General features: G+C 42.0%; 1 pseudogene; it reads right to left on the bottom strand.

Moving 5' to 3' along the window:
* Positions 1 to 4,077: 4,077 nt before the first annotated feature.
* LOC142457837 (peroxiredoxin-1 pseudogene) lies at positions 4,078 to 4,743 on the bottom strand (annotated as a pseudogene).
* Between the last annotated feature and the right edge of the window lie 14,558 nt (positions 4,744 to 19,301).

The following is a 19,301-nucleotide window of genomic DNA, read 5'->3' as shown; positions in this document are numbered from 1 at the left end:
TACTTGCTCCCATAAAGAGTTACAGCCTTAGAAACCCTATAGAAGCCTGTGACGAATCAGGATTGACTTGATCGCAGCGGAATCAAAAATCAAAGGAAAACACAGTCCCAGTCTATAAACCCTATTGCTGTCCCATCTGAAATTGTAAAAATGGTGTCCCATCCAAAATTGTGAACTAGGTTCATTATGCTACTTTCTTAGAGTTGTCACCTATATCTAAAATCATGTGTTCACCATAGATAGGAGGATAAAAATAATAAATGAAAATATTGGTCATTGTGTAAGGGCAGTCACAAATCTTTTGCCCCTCAGGCTCCCAGATGGAATTGAGAAGGAGGTTTTAACTTGAGACCTGGTATGGGTATAACCCTTCGCTAGACAACAATGAATCACTTCTACGGCATCTCTTTTGTCCTTTCCTATAGATTCCTCCCCATGCCTTGCATACTTAATTCTCACGTTCTCCCGGCACTCCACCTCCTGAAAGAAACTTGCAGGGTCTAGTTACATCATTTTTCTCTCCATCTTATCACACTTCTTTTCTGATCTTTCCCTGTGAATATTTATAATTTGTAGGACGGTTAATTGGCAGGTGGTACCAAGCACTGTTCAGGTCATTTTAATTTTTCCAATAGGCACCTCTGACTTTTCAGCAAACAAGGGAATAGATTTTTATGTATATGGAAGAAGTTAAAAGCAAAACGTGGCTATCAGGCATGAATTAAATGTGTTGGACAGACTAATCCATTACGAGTATATCTGGAACTATATCAATTAATCTTAATCGTGTGTATTCTTTTAAATATATCAACAGTTAAAAATTGCATATCTTATTAAAAATGGTTCTGGAGCTGAGATGTAATCTGCCAAATGGAGCCATAAAAATAGGAGCAGGATGAGCAGGCAGCCATTTTTCTTGCTAGAAACTTGAAATGAATGGAGATCGGGAATGCAAGGCATCTTTAAATAAATCAGGAGCCTTGTGACATTCCCAATATATTAATAACACAATTTTGATTTGATTTATCTATTTAAAATAAAGAGCCAGGTATACTTTAAATGCCGAGACATAAATTACAAACAGGGAAGCTTGATTTATGCGAGTGGCAGATATAGGTGAGACACAGCAAGTGGTCCCAGGCTTTGCCACATTCTCTGAGGTGGTAGTGGGTGGAATTGTACAAAAGTAGTGAAGAAAGGGCTGCCCGAGGCTCCATTTGTTGATCTGTGGCTGCTGGCTGTCTCCTAAGAAATGATAAAAACCTGATGACAGGAACTTTCACCTCTATTCCCGACACGTCTGGATTTTAGTGAAATCTGCTTGACAGTTCTGAGTGCCTCACTGTCTCCATGATGGATCTCTGCACGGATGGCATAGGAGCAGGGGGCAAAAATAGAGGAAAAAAGAAGAAGAAAAGGGGGAAAAAACCCAAACAACCCAGCATAGGTTACTATCGGCTGCTCTGGTCTCTTGCAGTGATGTTTACATGATTGTATTCCTCAAAGTGCCCACGTCCCCTCCCCTCACTGACACATACCTCCCCGCTCCCGCAACTGATTTTTTTTTCCCCTCAAAGCTATGTATTTAAATTTCTTTTACAAAAACAACCTACCACTTTCAAAATTCTCTCCATTATACTTAATGCATTCGTCAAATCTGTGATTCCATTCTTGGAAACATTTTTCCAACTCATCCGTTTGGATGGCTGACAGCACCTCCCTCTTTATTTTTCTTTTGCACCTCATCCACTTCTTCAAATCGCTGTCCTTTCATCCACTTCTTCAAATCGCTGTCCTTTCCTTCCCTTCTTCATTTGTGGAACAAAAAGAATTCACAGGGGGCGAAGTCAGGTGAGTAAGGTGTCTGGAGCATAATGTTTTTGCCAAAAACTGGTGCACTGAGATGGCTGTGTGAGCAGGTGGCATCATCGTGGTGGCAAAACCAGTCTGCCACAAATCAAACCAGTCTGCCACAAATCAGACCTTTTTTTGGGGTAGCATATTGTTATGCAATCTTTTCAGGACCTCTAAATAGAAAGCTTGATTAACAGTCTGACCTGGTGGAACAAACTCCAAATGCACTGTCCCCCTCAGTAAAAAACCAAAAACCCAAACAAAAAACTGAGCATCGTCTTGACCTTTGATTTCACTTGATGAGCCTCTTTGGGTGCGAGGTCATGATAGCCTTTTCCACTGGGTTGACTGATGCTTGTTTGGGGGTCGTAAGAACAGCACCATGTCTCTTCACCAGTAATGAGCTTGGAAACAAAGTCTGGGTCACTTCAGAGCTGTTCTTTCCAAGCACAACATGTTTCTACTTGAAGCTCTTTTTCCTGGTCAGTCAGAACCCCAGGCACAAATTCCCCAGAGGCCCTTCACATTCCCAAATCTTCCTTTAAAATCCACGGAACTGAGCTCCAACACAGTCCAGTTAACTTTCCCATCTTTTCAATGGTCCATCATTAGTTTTTGAGCACAAGAGCGTGGATTTTGTCAACATTTTCATCCATCAGAGCTTTTTCCATTTTTTTTTGGTGGGGAGGGGGTATCCCATCATATTCTGCCAATTTTTTTTACAGTGCTATGTCAGTCCAATTTATGTTTTTTCTAGTCTTGCCTGGGCTGCCGAGTGTTCCTGGTGGGAAATCACATGGCCAGGCAAATTTGTCTCAGCCCACATTTTTATTCTCCAACCTCAGACCCGTGGGGATACTGCTTTGCCCACCTCAAGCGCCCTTTACATGGTTGCCCTTCTGATCCTGTTAAGTCTCACCTTAAATATTACTACTTCAGAGGATCTTTTCTGAAGTCCCTATTCAAGTGAGAGCCCCACCCACTTCGGGCCCTGCTCATTACTTTCGTGACAGTTTGCACTCCTCTATAACATGAAAAACAAAACAGCACACCTGTGAGCGTGCGTGGATTAGGTGGTTCCCTATCAGATCCTCATCTTTCAGTTTTGCATTGAACAACTTGAACTCCTATTCGTCCTCTCAGTGCCTTGCCCTGCCTCCCCCGCTTTTTGCTCATCTCTTTCTAAGATGACATTATCTTCCCCTGCACCCAAGTGAACACCTGTCTGTCTTCCAGCCTTTTCCTGCTATTTTCCTCACTTCCGCTCCCACCCCTGGGAAACCATCAAAGCGGTTTCTTTTGGTATGGAAACTTTTATCTTGATATCTGAAAAAATGTCTAACCGTGGTTTCATACAATATTTATGCTTTTGGGACGGACTAACTGCATTCAGCATAATGCCCTCCAGATCCCTCCATGGCATTTCTTCTTTATTTGCCTAATTTATATAATCATTATTGAACTTTTCTTCCTCTTTAATGTTTCCTGTAGTCTATGGTGTGTATGGATCACTTCATTTCCCCATCCTCCCCTCAGTGGGCATTTAGGTCGTTTCTATCTGCTTGCTTTGTGAGCTGTGTTGGGATGAACATCTGTCTGTGCTGTTCCTTGTTTATGGAGCTACTGGGTTGTGTGATTGCTGGATCCTATGGTATTTCTAGTCTAAATAGTTGGAGGAAGCACATACCACTTTCACAGAGGTCGTACTGCTTTACGTTCCCATCCAGAACATGGAGGGTTCCAAGCTCTCCACCCCACCCCCCTGTTAGCATTTGTTGTTCCTGTTGTTTGAACTTTGCTAACAGTGCTGGCGTGACATAGTATCTCATCATTGTTGTGACTTGCCTCTCTTGAATAGCTAGGAGTCACGAACATTTCTTCAAACGTTTTCACTTGAATCTCTTCTTTGGTGAACTGCTTATGATGTGCTTCACCCACTTTTATTCATTTATTTATTTATTTATTTATTTATTTATTTATTTATTTTCTGAGTTCAAGTTTAATACAACTACAAAAGATCAATGGGCTTATGCCCCACTACTAGTACATGATACATTCAGGCCCTGCCCAAAACAGCTCAGGGTCATTTTCACTGGGGTGTAGAAAGACTGCCCCTCCCCAGCCCCTACAAAAAATGCCTATCCTATTATCAAACACCATGCTCTCAGTAGAGTCTAAGGCCTTATGTTTGAAATACGAAGAATACAAAAGAGGTTTGTTTGTTTTTCTCAAGGCTACTCATGGCTGCCTCACACTGAAATGGTCCAGGGCTCACTTCTGCTTGGCGAAATACTCTCTGCTCTTCTGGACATCAGGCTTGATGGTATCGCTGCCAGGCTTCCAACCAGCTGGACACCCTTCTCCATGTTTATCCGTGAACTGGAAGGCCTGAACCAGTCTTAGAATCTCTTCCACAGAGCGGCCCACAGGGAGGTCATTTACAGTGATCTGCCTAAGAATTTCTTTATCATCAATGATGAAGAGGCCCCGAAATGAGATGCCTTCCTCCACCTTTAAGACCCCACAGTCCTGAGCAATGGTACGCTTGGCGTCTGATACCAAAGGAATGTTCATAGGCCCTAGGCCTCCTTCTTTCTTGGGTGTGTTGATCCAAGTCAGATGGCAGAAGAGAGAATCCACAGAAGCACCAATCACTTGGCAGTTGAGTTTCTTAAATTCTTCTACCCTGTCACTGAAAGCAATGATCTCCGTAGGGCACACAAAGGTGAAGTCAAGAGGGTAAAAAAAGAACACAATGTATTTTCCTTTATAGTCAGTCAGGCTGATATCTTTGAACTGACCATCAGGCATAATAGCTGTAGCTTTGAAGTTGGGGGCAGGGTGCCCAATTTTGGCAGTTCCTGAAGACATCTTGTTAACAGCAGGGGCGCCTACAGGAGCGAGCACCTGTTGTCACCAGCCGGAGAGAGCGTGCTGCTTCACCCCCTTTTAAATGGGATTATTTATCTTTTTCTTGTTGACATGTTGACATTTTCTATAGATTTTGGAGATTAGTTCTTTGTCTAATATATCATTGCCAAATTATCTACATCTCCACCCCCAGTTTGTGGGTTCTGTTTGTGATGACTCTTTTGGTGATGTCTTTTGATGCTGCAAAGTCAGAAGTTTGAATCCATCAGTTGCTCCATTGGAGAAAAATGAGGCTTTGTTTTCCCATAAAGATTTAGAGTCTTAGAAACTCACAGGAGTAATTCAATCTGTTTTATAGGATTGCAGTCAGTTTGGTTTTTAGTTTTTATGCACATAGTGTCTCATTTTTAGGAAATCCAAGTCATTGATTCTACTGTGTGTGTGTGTGTGTGTGTGTGTGTGTGTATGGTTTCTCATTATGTTTGATGGGGTGTTTATGCTCTATATTAGGGTCTCTCAGTTTGTGTCAATTTCTTCATTGACAATTTTTACTGTTCTAGTATTTGCATTTAGGCCTTTGACCATCTTGTGTATGTTTTTATGTAGGAGTGAGGTATGGCCCTTGGTTCATTCTTCTATGAATGGAAATCCAATTTTCCCAGCACCATTAGTTGAAGACATTTGTCTCTTCCCCATTTAATGTCTCTCAGCTCTGGTCAAAAATCATTAGTCTGTAGGTAGAAGGATTTATTTCTGGGTTCTCTGCTCTGTTATGCTGGTCGGTGGGTCTATTATTGTACCAGCACCTGGCTTCTCTGATTGCCATGGCTATTGAGTAGGTGTTGAGGTTGGGAATTGAAAGGCCTCCTACTTTGTCCTTCTCCTTTAGTATGGCTCTACTTAACCTGGCTCTCTGTCCTTTACATAAGGAGTTGGTGATTAGTTGCACTCTGTAACTTTATTTTATCCTATATTGAGCATCTGCCTGACTTTTTTATTTGCCACCATAACTAGATTCTTGAGTACAGGGGCAAGATCGGTTCCGTCATGTCCTGAAGTACAGGTGTTTCCTGGCACATGGGAGGCACTCAGGACATGTTTCTGTAAAAGTGAATAAACTGAAAGATCTGTTTGAAAAAACAAACAAAAATCAAAACAAAATACTCTAATGGAAAGTGTAAGAAGCACTGTTTTAATAAAAATGTGGACATTGGCTCAAGAGAAACCTTATCGATGTCAGATTGCATATAGATTTCAAAGAAAATGATGGTGTGCAGTTAAACAGTTAAAGATGATTATGGCTGATTTCAGAAAGTGTAGCAGGTGCTAAGTCTTCACAACAGTGGGACCACTCTTCCTCTGACTGCTGATATGGCCTCTGTCGACTGTACCCCTGGAACACTCCCAGCGTTCCCAGAGCCCTGCTTGTGCCCACACCTCAAGAAATCATATAGGGATGTAAATGAGTGACTGTGAGCAGAGGCATTGTTTTTAAGTTTTTACTAATTTATAGTAAGAAGCATAAGTTAAGGCAACAGTACATATTAGAGTTTTGTGAACGGTTATAAAGGACTTGCCACACACATCACTGTGTCATGAAACATGATTTTGAGCTGGTGCTTTACAATACAATCTCAAGCATTACTGAACATTTTATTGGTTATATAATTTCTTAGGAGGAAGAAAGTGCATATAATTAAGAGTGCAAATTGGCAGCCCCATAGAAGAGGATTTTTGTGGAAACAATTATTATGACAGTCTATCCGCTTACTTGTATATGTGGCTCCAAAACTTTCCTGCAATGAGCACCATAAACACTACTTTGGGTTGGACCTATGAATGCAATATTAGATATCATTGATTGATATACATGAGCCAATCTCGTATGATCCAAATGGATTAACTTATCAAGCACACATCACTTGTTTTGTTTACCCACAATGCATTTGCAGAGGAGCTGTTGTTAACTGCTGTTGAGTTGGTTCTGACTCATCGCCTCCCTTTGTACAACAGAAGCGCTGCCAGGCCTTCACTGCCAGTGGAAGGTGGGGTATTACTCTGGAAACAGTGACAGTCTCAGAAACTCCCAAGGGCCGTTCTACCCTGCCCTGTAGGGTTGCTATGAGTCCACACTGACTTGATGGCATTGAGTTTGTCCTTTTCGGGGGCGGGGGTTAGAGTGGAGTCTTATACCATTTTCATAATTGTTCCTTTCTTGAGCCTATTCTTGTAGCCACTGTGTTAATCCAGCCCATTGAGGACCTTAATTTTTAAATTGACCCTTTGCTTTACCAAGCAGGGACTGGCCCTTCCTGATGCCATGCCCAGGGTACCTGAGATGAAGTCTTGCCATCTCTGCTTCTCAGGCACATCCTGGCTGTACTTCTTCCAAGACAGATTTATTTATGCTTTCTGGCATTCCATGGTATATTTAGTATTCCTTTTCAACATAATTCAAAACATTGTTTCTTTTCCGTTTCTTATCCATAGTTTAGCTTTATCATGCATATAATGGGACTGAAAAGACCATGACTGGACTAGGCACACTCAATTTCTTAATGTGATATCTTTGCTTTTTAATACTTTAAAGAGGTCTTTTGCTGAAGATTTGTCTAATGCTATATGCCATTAGTTTACTTGATTGATACTTCCATAGATGTTGATTGTGGATCCAAATAAAATAAAATCCTTGACAATTTATATCCTTTCCCTATTTATCATGATGCCACTTCTTGGTTCGGTTGTGGAGATTTGTTTTGTTTTCATTATGTTAAATTTAAACCCATATTGAAGGCTATAGCTGTAGTCTTTGATGTTCATCTGCAAGTGCCACAAGTCCACCTTGCTTTCAGCCTGCAGCATTGTAACATCTACACCTTGAAGGCTGTTACGGAGGCTCCTTGCAGTCCTGGTGCTGCATTCTTCTGGACGTAGTCCAGCTCTGAGCAAATTATTTGCTTAGCACAAACTTTGGTAAAAAGTAAAACCTGATGTAAGATGTTCCTGATTTTAAATCAGTCAAAATCCCTCTTTCGTTCTGTTTAAATGACTGTCATTGGTCAATGTATAAGTTCAACATGAGCACAATTTAGAGTTCTGGAATTCCCATTCTTCCCAATGCGATGAATCATTTGTTAAAATCAACACAAATACCTTTATGTAGTCAGTGAAACACAGGTAAACATCTTTCTGATACCCGCTGCTTTCAATCAAGGTCCATCTAATGCCACCAATGATAGCCTTCATTCCAGTTCCTCTTCTAGATACATTTGAATTATGGCAGCTTCCTCCAACCATTTTAACATCGTTAGCAAAATTTCCCTTGCACGTAATGGTAATCATATTATTGACTAAATCCCGTGTTTTGTTGGATCACCTATCTTTGAAATGGGCACAAATATGGTTATCTTCATCCTTGGCAAGCTAGGTGTTCTCTAAATGTCTTGGTGTAGACAAGTGACCACTTCGTGCTTTGCAGCCCTTTGTGGAAACATCTCTATGGATACTCTGTCAATTCCCGGCGACAGCTCTTATCACAATCCATCCATATATTCACTGTGTCAAGCATATCTGTACATTTATTGCCATCATCATTTTCAAAACATTTTCTTTCTACTTAAGCCCTTGGTATCAGCTCCTCATTTCCCCGCTGCCTCCCCCACCCTCCCTCATGAACCCTTGATAATTTATAAATTATTGTTATGTTGCCATGTCTTACACTGTCCAATGTCTCCCTTCACCCACTTCTCTGTTGTCCGTCCCCCAAGGAGGTAGTTATATGTTGATCATTGTGATCAATTTCCCCTTTCTCCCTCACCTTCTTCTTACACTTCTGGTATCATTACTCTCATTATTGGTCCTGAGGAATTTATCTGCCCTGGATTCCCTGTATTTCCAATTCTTAATTGTACCCATATACATGCTCTGATCTAGCCTGATTTGTAAGGTTGAAATGTGATCATGATAGTGGGGAGTGGGGGAGAGAGTGAGCATTAAAGAACTAGAGGAAAGTTGTATGTTTCATTGGTGCTGTACTTCACCCTGACTGGCTCATCTCTTACTTGTGACCCTTCTGTGAGGGGATGTCCAATTGTCTACTGATGGGTTTTGGGTCTCTACTCTGTACCCACCTTCACTCACATTGATACAATTTTTTGTTCCGGGTCTTTGATGCCTGATACCCGATTCTATTGACACCTCATGATCACACAGGCTGGTGTGCTTCTTCCATGTGAACTTTGTTGCTTTTCAGCTAGATGGCTGCTTGTTTGTCTTTAAGCTTTTAAGACCCCAGACATTATATCCTTTGATAGCTGGGCACCATCAGCTTTCTTCACCACATTTGCTTATGCATCCATTTTGTCTTCAGTGATCGTGTCAGGAAGGTGAGCATCACAGAATGCCAGATTATTAGAACAAAGTGTTCTTGTACTGAGGGAGTATTTGAGTAGATACCCGATGTCTGTCTGCTACCTTGATACTTAACACATAACTATATGTACGTAGCTCTATATCCCTATCAATATATAAAAATATATTTATATATGTACATGCCTGTATTTAGACCTCTATAAATGCCCTTTGCCTCCTAATTATTTCCTTTTACTTTGCTCTTGTCCCACCATCATGTTAGGCCTTCCTTTAGGTTTTAGGTTCCTCTCATTTACATTGCTCTTGACCAAAACCTACCAGGCCTCCTGGAGTGTTAGGAGTTTCTTATTGTGTTGTCTTTCTCAGGACAAATGAAAGAATCTTGGTTGTACTTCCTGAGCCCACTCAGACCAAACTCACTGCCATCAAGTCGATGCTTTCTCAGAGTGACCATGTAGAACAGCGTACAATTGTCCCTGTGAGTTTCTGAGACTGAAACTCTTTACAGGCGTAGAAAGCCGTGTCTTCTTCCCATGGAGTGGCTGACCTTGCACTTAGCAGCCCAACACGTAACCACTATACCAACAGAGCTCACTAAGTAAGAATTGTCTGGATAATACCAGAGAAACCAGAGACAGATGCTGTCAACCTATAAAAACATCACCGTCAATTATGCTTCACCACATTCAATCTCTAGTTGAAGGGAGTTGGTACCAGCTATCCCGAGTCTCATTCAGGCTCTTATTTGCTGAGCCTTTACCAAGCATGTGAACTTCCCTGAAAAGTCCTCAAAAATTCTCTTGGATGAAAACAAAACAAACCAGTCAAGATTAAAGAACAAATTTCAACTAAGAAATAAAATAGCACATCAACGCTAAATTATGTAGCTGTAACAAAGAAAGAACTTTTGGGGAGTGGCCATTTTGACTCCTGCTCTGGTTTGTGACATATGTATTTTTTTAATTAATTAATTTATTTATTTTAACAATTTATTGGGGCTGATACAATTCTTTTCACAGTTCATACATATACATACATCAATTGTATAAAGCACATCTGTACAGTCTTTGCCCTAATCATTTTTTTTCTCTTTTCTTCTTTTACATTTTATTAGGGACTCATACAACTCTTACCACAATCCATACATATACATACATCAATTGTATAAAGCACATCCATACATTCCCTACCCCAATCATTCTCAAGGCATTTGCTCTCCACTTAAGCCCCTTGCATTAGGTCCTCTTTTTTCCCCCCCTCCCTCCCCATCCCCCCTCCCTCATATGCCCTTGGTAATTTATACATCGTTATTTTGTCATATCTTGCCCTATTCGGAGTCTCCCTTCCCCCCTTCTCTGCTGTCCCTCTCCCAGGGAAGAGGTCACATGTGGATCCTTGTAATCAGTTCCCCCTTTCCAACCCACTCACCCTCCACTCTCCCAGCATCGTCCCTCACACCCTTGGTCCTGAAGGTATCATCCACCCTGGATTCCCTGTACCTCCAACCCTCATATGTACCAGTGTACAGCCTCTGTCCTATCCAGCCCTGCAAGGTAGAATTCGGATCATGGTAGTTGGGGGGAGGAAGCATCCAGGATCTGGGGGAAAGCTGTGTTCTTCATAGATACTACCTCACACCCTAATTAACCCATCTCCTCTCCTAAACGCCTCTATGAGGGGATCTCCATTGGCCGACACTTGGGCCTTGGGTCTCCACTCTGCACTTCCCCCTTCATTTGATATGATATATATATATATATACATATATACACATACATATATACATATACACATATATACACATACATACACACACTTATATCTTTTTTTTTTTTTGCATGATGCCTTATACCTGGTCCCTTGGGCACCTCGTGATCGCACTGGCCGGTGTGCTTCTTCCATGTGGGCTTATTTGCTTCTGAGCTAGATGGCCGCTTGTTCACCTTCAAGCCTTTAAGACCCCAGACACTATCTCTTTTGATAGCCGGGCACCATCAGCTTTCTTCACCACATTTGCTTGTGCACCCATTTGTCTTCAGCGATCCTATCATGGAGGTGTGCAGTCAATGATATGATTTTTTGTTCTTTGATGCCTGGTAACTGATCCCTTTGGGACCACTCGATCACACAGGCTGGTGTGTTCTTCCATGTGGACTTTGTTGCTTCTGAGCTAGATGGCCGCTTGTTTATCTTCAAGCCTTTAAGACCCCAGTCACTATCTCTTTTGATAGCCGGGCACCATCAGCTTTCTTCACCACATTTACTTGTTCACCCACTTTGGCTCCAGCCGTTGTGTCGGGAGAGTGAGCATCGTAGAGTTCCAATTTAATAAAAGAAGGTATTCATGCATTGAGGGAGTGTTTGAGTAGAGGCCCAAGGTCCTTCCGCCACCTTAATACTTGACCTATAAATATAGACACATAGATCTATTTCCCCATCCTCCTATATATATTTGCATGTACATGTCTTTGTCTAGACCTCCATGAATGCCCTTTGACTCCTAGCTCTTTCCTCCATCTCCCTTGACTTTCCTCCTGCCCTACTACCATGCTTCATCGCCACCTGGGCTAGAGTATACCTCTTCTCTAAGCAACCTTACCCTTGATCATTTCCCACCAGGCCTGCCACTCCCCCTTCTCTACCATTTGGGGTCACATGTTTTCCCTTGTCCCTGGGTTTGTTAACACCACTTCCTTACCCCCCTTACCCCCCCACCCCAAGTCCCCCCGGAACTGTCGGTCCCATTGTTTTTCCTCCAGATAGTTCATCCAGCCTGTCCTATTCAGACAGACCTGTGGAGTCACTAACATGCACGAAAACTAGACAGAGGAAAACAAAGCAACAGTATACAACCAGACAACAAAACAACAAAAACAAACCACTGACAAAGAACAGAACAAAACAGTTCACAAGAGAAAAGCTTGTAGTTTGCTCTGGTTTGTGACATATGTATTTACATTTTATTTTTACTTGAATAACAATACTTGCTTTAAATGTTGCAGTTAGAGTAAAACAGTTCCTATATACCCTTCACTCAGCTTCCACTGATCTTACATAACCATGGAACATTTATAAAATAATTTTAAGAACTACCATTGGCATTTTACTATGAACTAAAGAAGACTTCTTTCATATTTCACCACCTTTTCTACTGTTACCCTGTTTCTCTTTCAGGATGTAACTTGAAACACTTAGCATGTTTGTCTTTTCATAATGAATGTGTTGATATTCTCAAGTCAGCTGTGTCTCCTAGGGGCCCTGTATACAACTGGCCAAAACCAACACCCTCACAATCATTCCTGTGTTTGAACCAATTGTTATATGGGTAAAATCATCATGTTAAACAAACAAATAAACTCAGTACCATCAATTGATTCCAACTCACAGCAACCTTATGGAATGGAGTGGGTTTCTGAGACTGGAGCTCTTTATGGGAGTAGAAAGTCTCATCTTTCTCCCTCAGAGTGGTTGATGGTTTTGAACTGCTGACCATGCTGTTAGCAAGCCAAGGTGTTACCCACTACCCCACCAGGGCTCCTTCTTTCATGTTCAGGGCGTTTCTTTTTATCACTGCGTTGACTAAGTATAAGGTCCTTCTCTGGGGACTTGTCCTTCCTCTTACAAATCCAAAATACATCATCTGAAGTTTCTCTGTTCTCATTTTTAAAGCACCTTCTGGATAGATTTCCTCTAAGATAGATTTGCTCATTCTTCTGGCAGTCCGTAGCATATTTAATATTCTTTGCCAGCACCATCATTCAAGTACATCAATTCTTCTTAGCGCTTCCTTATTCATAATCCAGCTTTTGCATGCATATATGGTGATTGGAAATATCACGATCTGTGCCATGCATACCTTAGTCCCCAAAAAGAATTCAAAATGAAACCAAGAGGCAAAACAATCTATTCCTGTGAAGAGATCACTGCTCTCTCTATGTTGGCCTCTACTCTTCCTGACACACAGACATCATACTTATTCCTGGATCAGGCATCAGACATGTGTCTTACTTTTATTTTTATCATTTAAGAAAATTATAAATGTACCTAATGCTATTAAGTGTACTTTGAAGGCACTTTAAATGTGTCCATAATTTTTTTTACCATATGGATTGCTTTTATTTAACATTATGAGTTTATTGAATGCTTGGTGTCAAAATCTAACAAACGACATGGTGATGATTTTCTCTTCACTGTAGCTTTGGGCACATTTCGTATTTCTGCAAGCCCATCACAAGGAAGAACATATAATCTGAAGTTTCCTGGACTTCCTATTTTATGTTATTTTTTAAAATTCAAGAATAATGAATTACCATTATACGAATTCTCTCAAGTTGAAAGTCCCACAACCTGTAGACTTTCTTCCCTGAGGAAAAAGAAAGACTTTCCAGGGCTCTGGCTTTAACTAGAGCCTGGGCAACTGAACATAATAGGAAGGTTTTCAGTAACCAAGTAAAACTCTAGCTGCAGCCTTAAGCTATTCAGAGTGGTTCCAGGTTCCAGTGAATCCTCCTGAACAATCTTGTACCCCACTATCTTTTGATTTGTTAGTAAGGTGGCATTGACCATTTGTTTGTCCTTTCTTTGCTTGTTTGTCACTGGTAAGTCAGTTTCATTAGTGGTGGCAGACACCAACTCCAGGGAAAACTGATCCCCTGATAGTCCCTGCCTTCTAGAACAGGATCTCTTATAACCATGACACATCCTCCTGAACATCAGTGATGTTTCCAGGCCTTTCTTTGCTTGTTTGTCACTGGTAAGTCAGTTTCATTACTAGGTGGCAGACACCAACACCAGGGAAACCTGATCCCCTGATAGTCCCTGCCTTCTAGAACAGGATCTCTTATAACCATGACACATCCTCCTGAACATCAGTGATGGCTCTATAGCAGTAGCCCAGGCTAGTCTGTCTCACTGTCAGTCACCCATCCTCTGAAACTCAGCTTTTCAATCTAAAAAAACTTCTACCTTGATTCCTGCCTCATTCTCTGACCAGCAAAGGTCGCTGAGTTTTTCCTTCACAGCTTGAGCCCTTTTCATACAATTCTAATGCATGTCCCTCATGTGGCGCAATATCTACCATCTAATGTTTCTACTCCGCATCTTAGGACCCCTCTGGTTATGCCATTGGCCAGCCAGAGAAGGTTGATAGATACAGGCTTCAGGGAAGGCAGGAACTTTTCCTGATTTTGGTTAGTAACTCTTCTTGCTTATGCAGATGAGACCTTTTTGTGGTGCATTTGTTTGTTTTCAGTGTCCTTCCCTTCTGCTCTCTTTTAAAAATCTAGAAATCATTTTTTCTTCCTCAGCTGTATTAAAATACACACAAGATGGAAACCGCATTATTTTCAGTAGGGTAGTTTCCATATGATGTGCTCATGAGACATTTCAGTCTATAAGGACTGAACACAGAAAAACAAAGGCTAATAAAATAATGTAGTTTTACAGAAGACACGGGGCTTATTGTGTTACATTTTCCACCTAGTAGTCGAGGGTGCCTTGAGTGAGGCCAAAGGAAGTTCAAGAGAAATTAGGTTCAATTATCCCTTGATAAATTGTCCATGGACATGTTGTGGTTATTACGTGTCAATGGGTTGGTTCAAATGCATAGTGACCCTTTATGCAACAGAATGAACCACCACCTGGTCCTGTGGCATCCTCACGATTGATGTCATGTTCCAGCCCATCATTGCAGCCTCTGTGTCACCCCCTCTTGTTGAGGAGCTTCCATTTCTTCACTGCCTCTCTACTTTGCCAAGCATGGTGTCCTTCTCCAGGGACTGGTGTCCCAAAGACCATGAGATGAAGTCTCCCCATGCTTGCTTTCAAGGAGCATTGGTGCTGTACTTTATCGAAGGAAGATTTGTTTGTTCTTTTGGCATGCTATGGTGCTGTCAATATTCTTCACCAGCACCATAGTTTGAATGCATTGATTCTCCTTTGGTCTTCTTTAATCAGTGCCCAACTTTCACATGCCTATGAGCTAATTGAACAGACTCTGGCTTGCGTCAAATGCACCTTATTTCTCCAAGTAATATCTTTGCTTTTCAATAGGTCTGTGGAGCAGATAACCCAATGCAATGCGTTGTTTGATCTCTTGACTGTTGTTTCCATGAGCATTGATTGTGTATGCCATTTCAAATTTTTTTTCCTTTTATCATGATGCTCCATCATATTAGTTCAGTTGTGAGAGTTTTGGTTTTCTTCACATTCAGTTATCATCCATATGGAAGGCTACAATCCTTGATCTTCATCAAGAAGTGCTTCAAGTCTTCATCTTCAGCAAGCAAGTTTGTGTCATATGCCTATTGAAGTTTGTGAATAAGTCTTCGTCCAATCCTGATGCCGAGTTCTGCTTCATATAGTCCAGTATTTCTGATAATCTGCTCAGCAAACAGATTGAATAAGTATGGTGAGCGGACATGACCCTGACGCATACCTTGGACAAACATTTAACCAATTGTGGCTAAATGCAGAGTCATTTACCCTGTTAGCACTAAGGTATACTTTGAATTCCCAGCCATAAACACTTAAATACAGTGGCCCTGGCTTGTATTTCCCATTTTCAGTGATGGGAGCATTTGTTAATAGAGTTTGCTTTGTGAACTAGTTGGACAGAGTACCATGAAAATCTTTAATAAATTATAGGTGGATTTGTGGGTTCTGCTCAGGCCATGGTAGGTTGGGTGAATTGAAAAGAAATGGGACATAGTCAACCCTTAGGTCCAGTGAGTCCTAGGTATTAGATAAAGGAAATGCTCAAGTCCAAGTTCCTTTTTTTACCCGATAAGTTTTCCTGATCTCTGTGGATAAAGGTATCAAGAAATGAATATTTTCATCACATTGCAATTACTTGTTGTCAAGTTGTTTGCTTAGGGAAACTTACATTTCCTCAAAGACAGGCAGTTTGCCTTGTACAAAGTCATACCATTCAGAGAATGTTCAAAGCCGGTTTTATACTCAAAGGAGAAGAGCATCCCACAATCCAAGATTGATGGGCCTCCTGCATACAGTGAAACCGCTCTAAGAAAAGAGATCTCACAACTCCTCATGTGTCAGTGTTTCCAGCCTGCTTTATATTTATTAGTCCCTGCACTCTTGATTAAGAGGAAGAGGGGGATGAACTGTCAGAGTGTCTGCTGAGCTAGGGAGACTGTTGGTTTAAACAGACTGTTGCACATCTTCAATACTGTTATAAATAAGCTTCTTGTGAGCTGTGCCTATGAGGAAAATGTGAAGCTGAGTTAGGGTGAGGGTCTGAATTAACGAGCAGTTTCCTTATATTGAAGTCAAAGTGTTAGCAGAAGCAATGATGTTTGGAAAAGTCTAACGAAATAGTAGGGATTCTGAATGGACAGTCGAGAAATTCCAGAGGTTGTACATGCTGAATCTGTAGATTGAAAGGTGAAGTACGGTTCTACAGCCTGTCAAAAGCAATTCTGTAAGCAAATTCCTAATTGCATGCTGATGTACATTGTAGTCTCCTTCGATAGCCATAGAGTTCCCAGTCCAGTTCTCTCTTGGGCATGGCTGTTTCCTAATATCAACATGTGCTCTTTGTCCTTAGTGCACCTGTGTGCTTAGTGGTCCAACCAGTCACAACCTCTGGCTAATGTTGCTGAAGAAAGACAAAGCCATGTTTTTCTCTTCTTTTCTTATTCTAGAGGGTATTGAGATGACTAGTGGTTAAATGCTGCTGAAGTACCTCCCACCACGAGTCACTGTCATACTCTAATGACTTCTGAGCTACTGCGATGCTTGAGTTTGTGTCATCAGTATTTCAAGGTCCAGCCGAGCCACACATGGTGACAGGTTGCCGCGGGATTATTTGACTCAGCTGAAAAGTCTGATGATCTACATCCGAACAAGAGTCCGTGGAAACCCTATGAACCACAAGGCACTATTGTTGGGTAGAGCGGTGGAAGGCATCCAAAACACAGTGGGCACAGCGAACTCAAGCACGTCCACCATCTTGAACACAGTCCAGGATCGGGTGACGTTTCGTCCTATCGTACACGGGTCTCCCTGAGTCGGAGCGGCTTTGACTGCCACGAACAAGAGCAGGCCTAACTAGAGCTGTTAGCCACGTGAGAGATACCAGCGGGCTCGTCCTCCTCCTGCTGGTGGCGCTGGGCTGCGAGACTCGGAGGCCAGGCCTGTGGCATAACAATCACTCTCCTTTCTCCACAATTTGGCACAGTGTCCTGCTAAGCGATTTCTGTCCTCAGAAATAGATGACAATCTTAGGTGATAGGAAACTTCACTCAACATTTTCCTCTGCTTTCTAGTTTGTTGGAGTTGTTTTCCTTCGCTTTACTCCTGAGGTTAAAGAAAAATGCTCACGTTTGCATCAATGTTTATTGAGTGCTTATAGACAGTCAATGTCATATCAGATAGACTCAGCTCCTGCCCTCCTAGAACTTACAGTTCCAGGGAGAGGCACTGGGTAAGAATCAAAGAAAAGAAGAAAGTACTTGGAAGTAAGTTGACGGGCTGTGATGGGAACAAGCAGGATGTTGTCACCCTGGTGTGAGTGGACATGGAAGGAGTGGCTAGGCCCCCCTCTTCTCAGTCCGACTGAGGACTTGAATTTTAGCATCCGCTTCCCATAACTTCTTACAAGAAAGACTTTAGCAGACATAAAAATAGTTTGCTAACCATGAGGTATTACAAGCAATGGTTGGAAGTTGGATTAACCTAGGCAAGTGATTTGATCTCTCGGAGTCTGTTTCCTTCCCTATGACACATAGGTACATTCATCTGTCCTAGAGGCTGCTGTGAGAATTAGCAAGCGACCATGTGTGGAAAGCAGAATCAGTAGTGGCCCAGGACTCAGGCGGATAGCCAGGTTTCAGGCCCTGGTTCCTCTACTTACTAGTTGCTATTCCTGCTGTCTGTGTACATGCACATGTAGCTGTCTATCTAAAGGATCTCTGGTATTGCTCTTAGGTAAACATTGAACTATCACCACAAGTTTACTGCTTCAAATCCACCTGCCACTTTATGGAAGAAAGGGGAGACTATCTGTTCCCATAAAGATGTACAAGGTCAGCAACTCTATATAGGGACCCTCTGAGTCAGAGTCAACCGGTAGCAGTGGCTTTGGGTGGGTTATTGAACTGTCCACTTCTCTCTGGCTTCTGGAATAGTTCCTGGTGAAAGCTACGTGTGAAATCAAGGACAGCTTCTGCTGTCACCACCGTCTCTTCCTCCTCATTCTCTTCACGGTCCTCACTGTCGTCACCATACTTGAGTATAAGCCCAAATGCCAACGTAAAACAAATCCTCTTGTGCTCTAAGCATGAAGTCAGAGTGCCCCGGGACAGAGCCTCAGCGTGGGGACTGCGAAGAATAGGATGAAGGATAAAAAGACGAATGCGAGGCTCACAACGGCTGTAGCCTTTTTGTGCAAAGGGGTCAGGGATTGCATTTCAGCCTCCCCCCCTCCAATTCCCTAGCCCGGCATTACTGTGCATAATGACCTTCAAGGAGAGAGAACGAAGCTCTGAGTAGAGAGAACAGTTCTGGCTGCAGCCCAGCTCCACCACCCCGGCTAGGGGAGAGCCCTCTGAGGTCTCCGGGATGACTTAGCTTTATTGCCTATTGTCTCTCTTTCCAAATTGCCTTGAGGATGAATGTTCCAGCCAGAACTCATACAAAGGACACCAGCCTCCAAGTACCTCCTGGATGCGAATGCTCTTCCCCTTTGTGAAACATCCTTCAAATTGACCATTAATGGAGCCTGTGTTTGGCACCTTATGAAGAGGAAATGACACTGCATCGAAGGTCTGCACTCTGGCTTAGGCAGCGAATTGGATGAGGGATACTGGCTGGGGTGCTTTCCTACTGGGCATAATACCCAATTTATTTTCATTTACATTAATTTCTTTAGATCACTGACTGCAAGAGGCATTAAACTGTTAAAAGCAAGCAATTCCCAATTGCTTGACACAAATAGAAACGTTTAATGAATAATAATAATAAAAAAGGAGCCTATGGATGAAAACAACATGCAAAACTGCAAGAGCTTGTTCACCAACCCTTGCCCATTGCACAGGGCAGACTAACTTGCTTTTCTCCTTTGGTTCTCTTGCTTTCTCTTTTTGCCCTCCCTCCTTCATGTCTTTCGAATTTTCCTTTAAAAGGGCAAAGCAAATACTTCTTACGTGGAACCGAATAGAGCAGTGTTGTATCAACAGCACAAATAA

The sequence above is a fragment of the Tenrec ecaudatus genome, chromosome 10 (genome assembly GCF_050624435.1).
Source record: "Tenrec ecaudatus isolate mTenEca1 chromosome 10, mTenEca1.hap1, whole genome shotgun sequence".
In the NCBI taxonomy this organism is placed as follows: Eukaryota; Metazoa; Chordata; class Mammalia; order Afrosoricida; family Tenrecidae; genus Tenrec; species Tenrec ecaudatus.
This window is presented reverse-complemented; position numbering and strand designations above follow the sequence as displayed.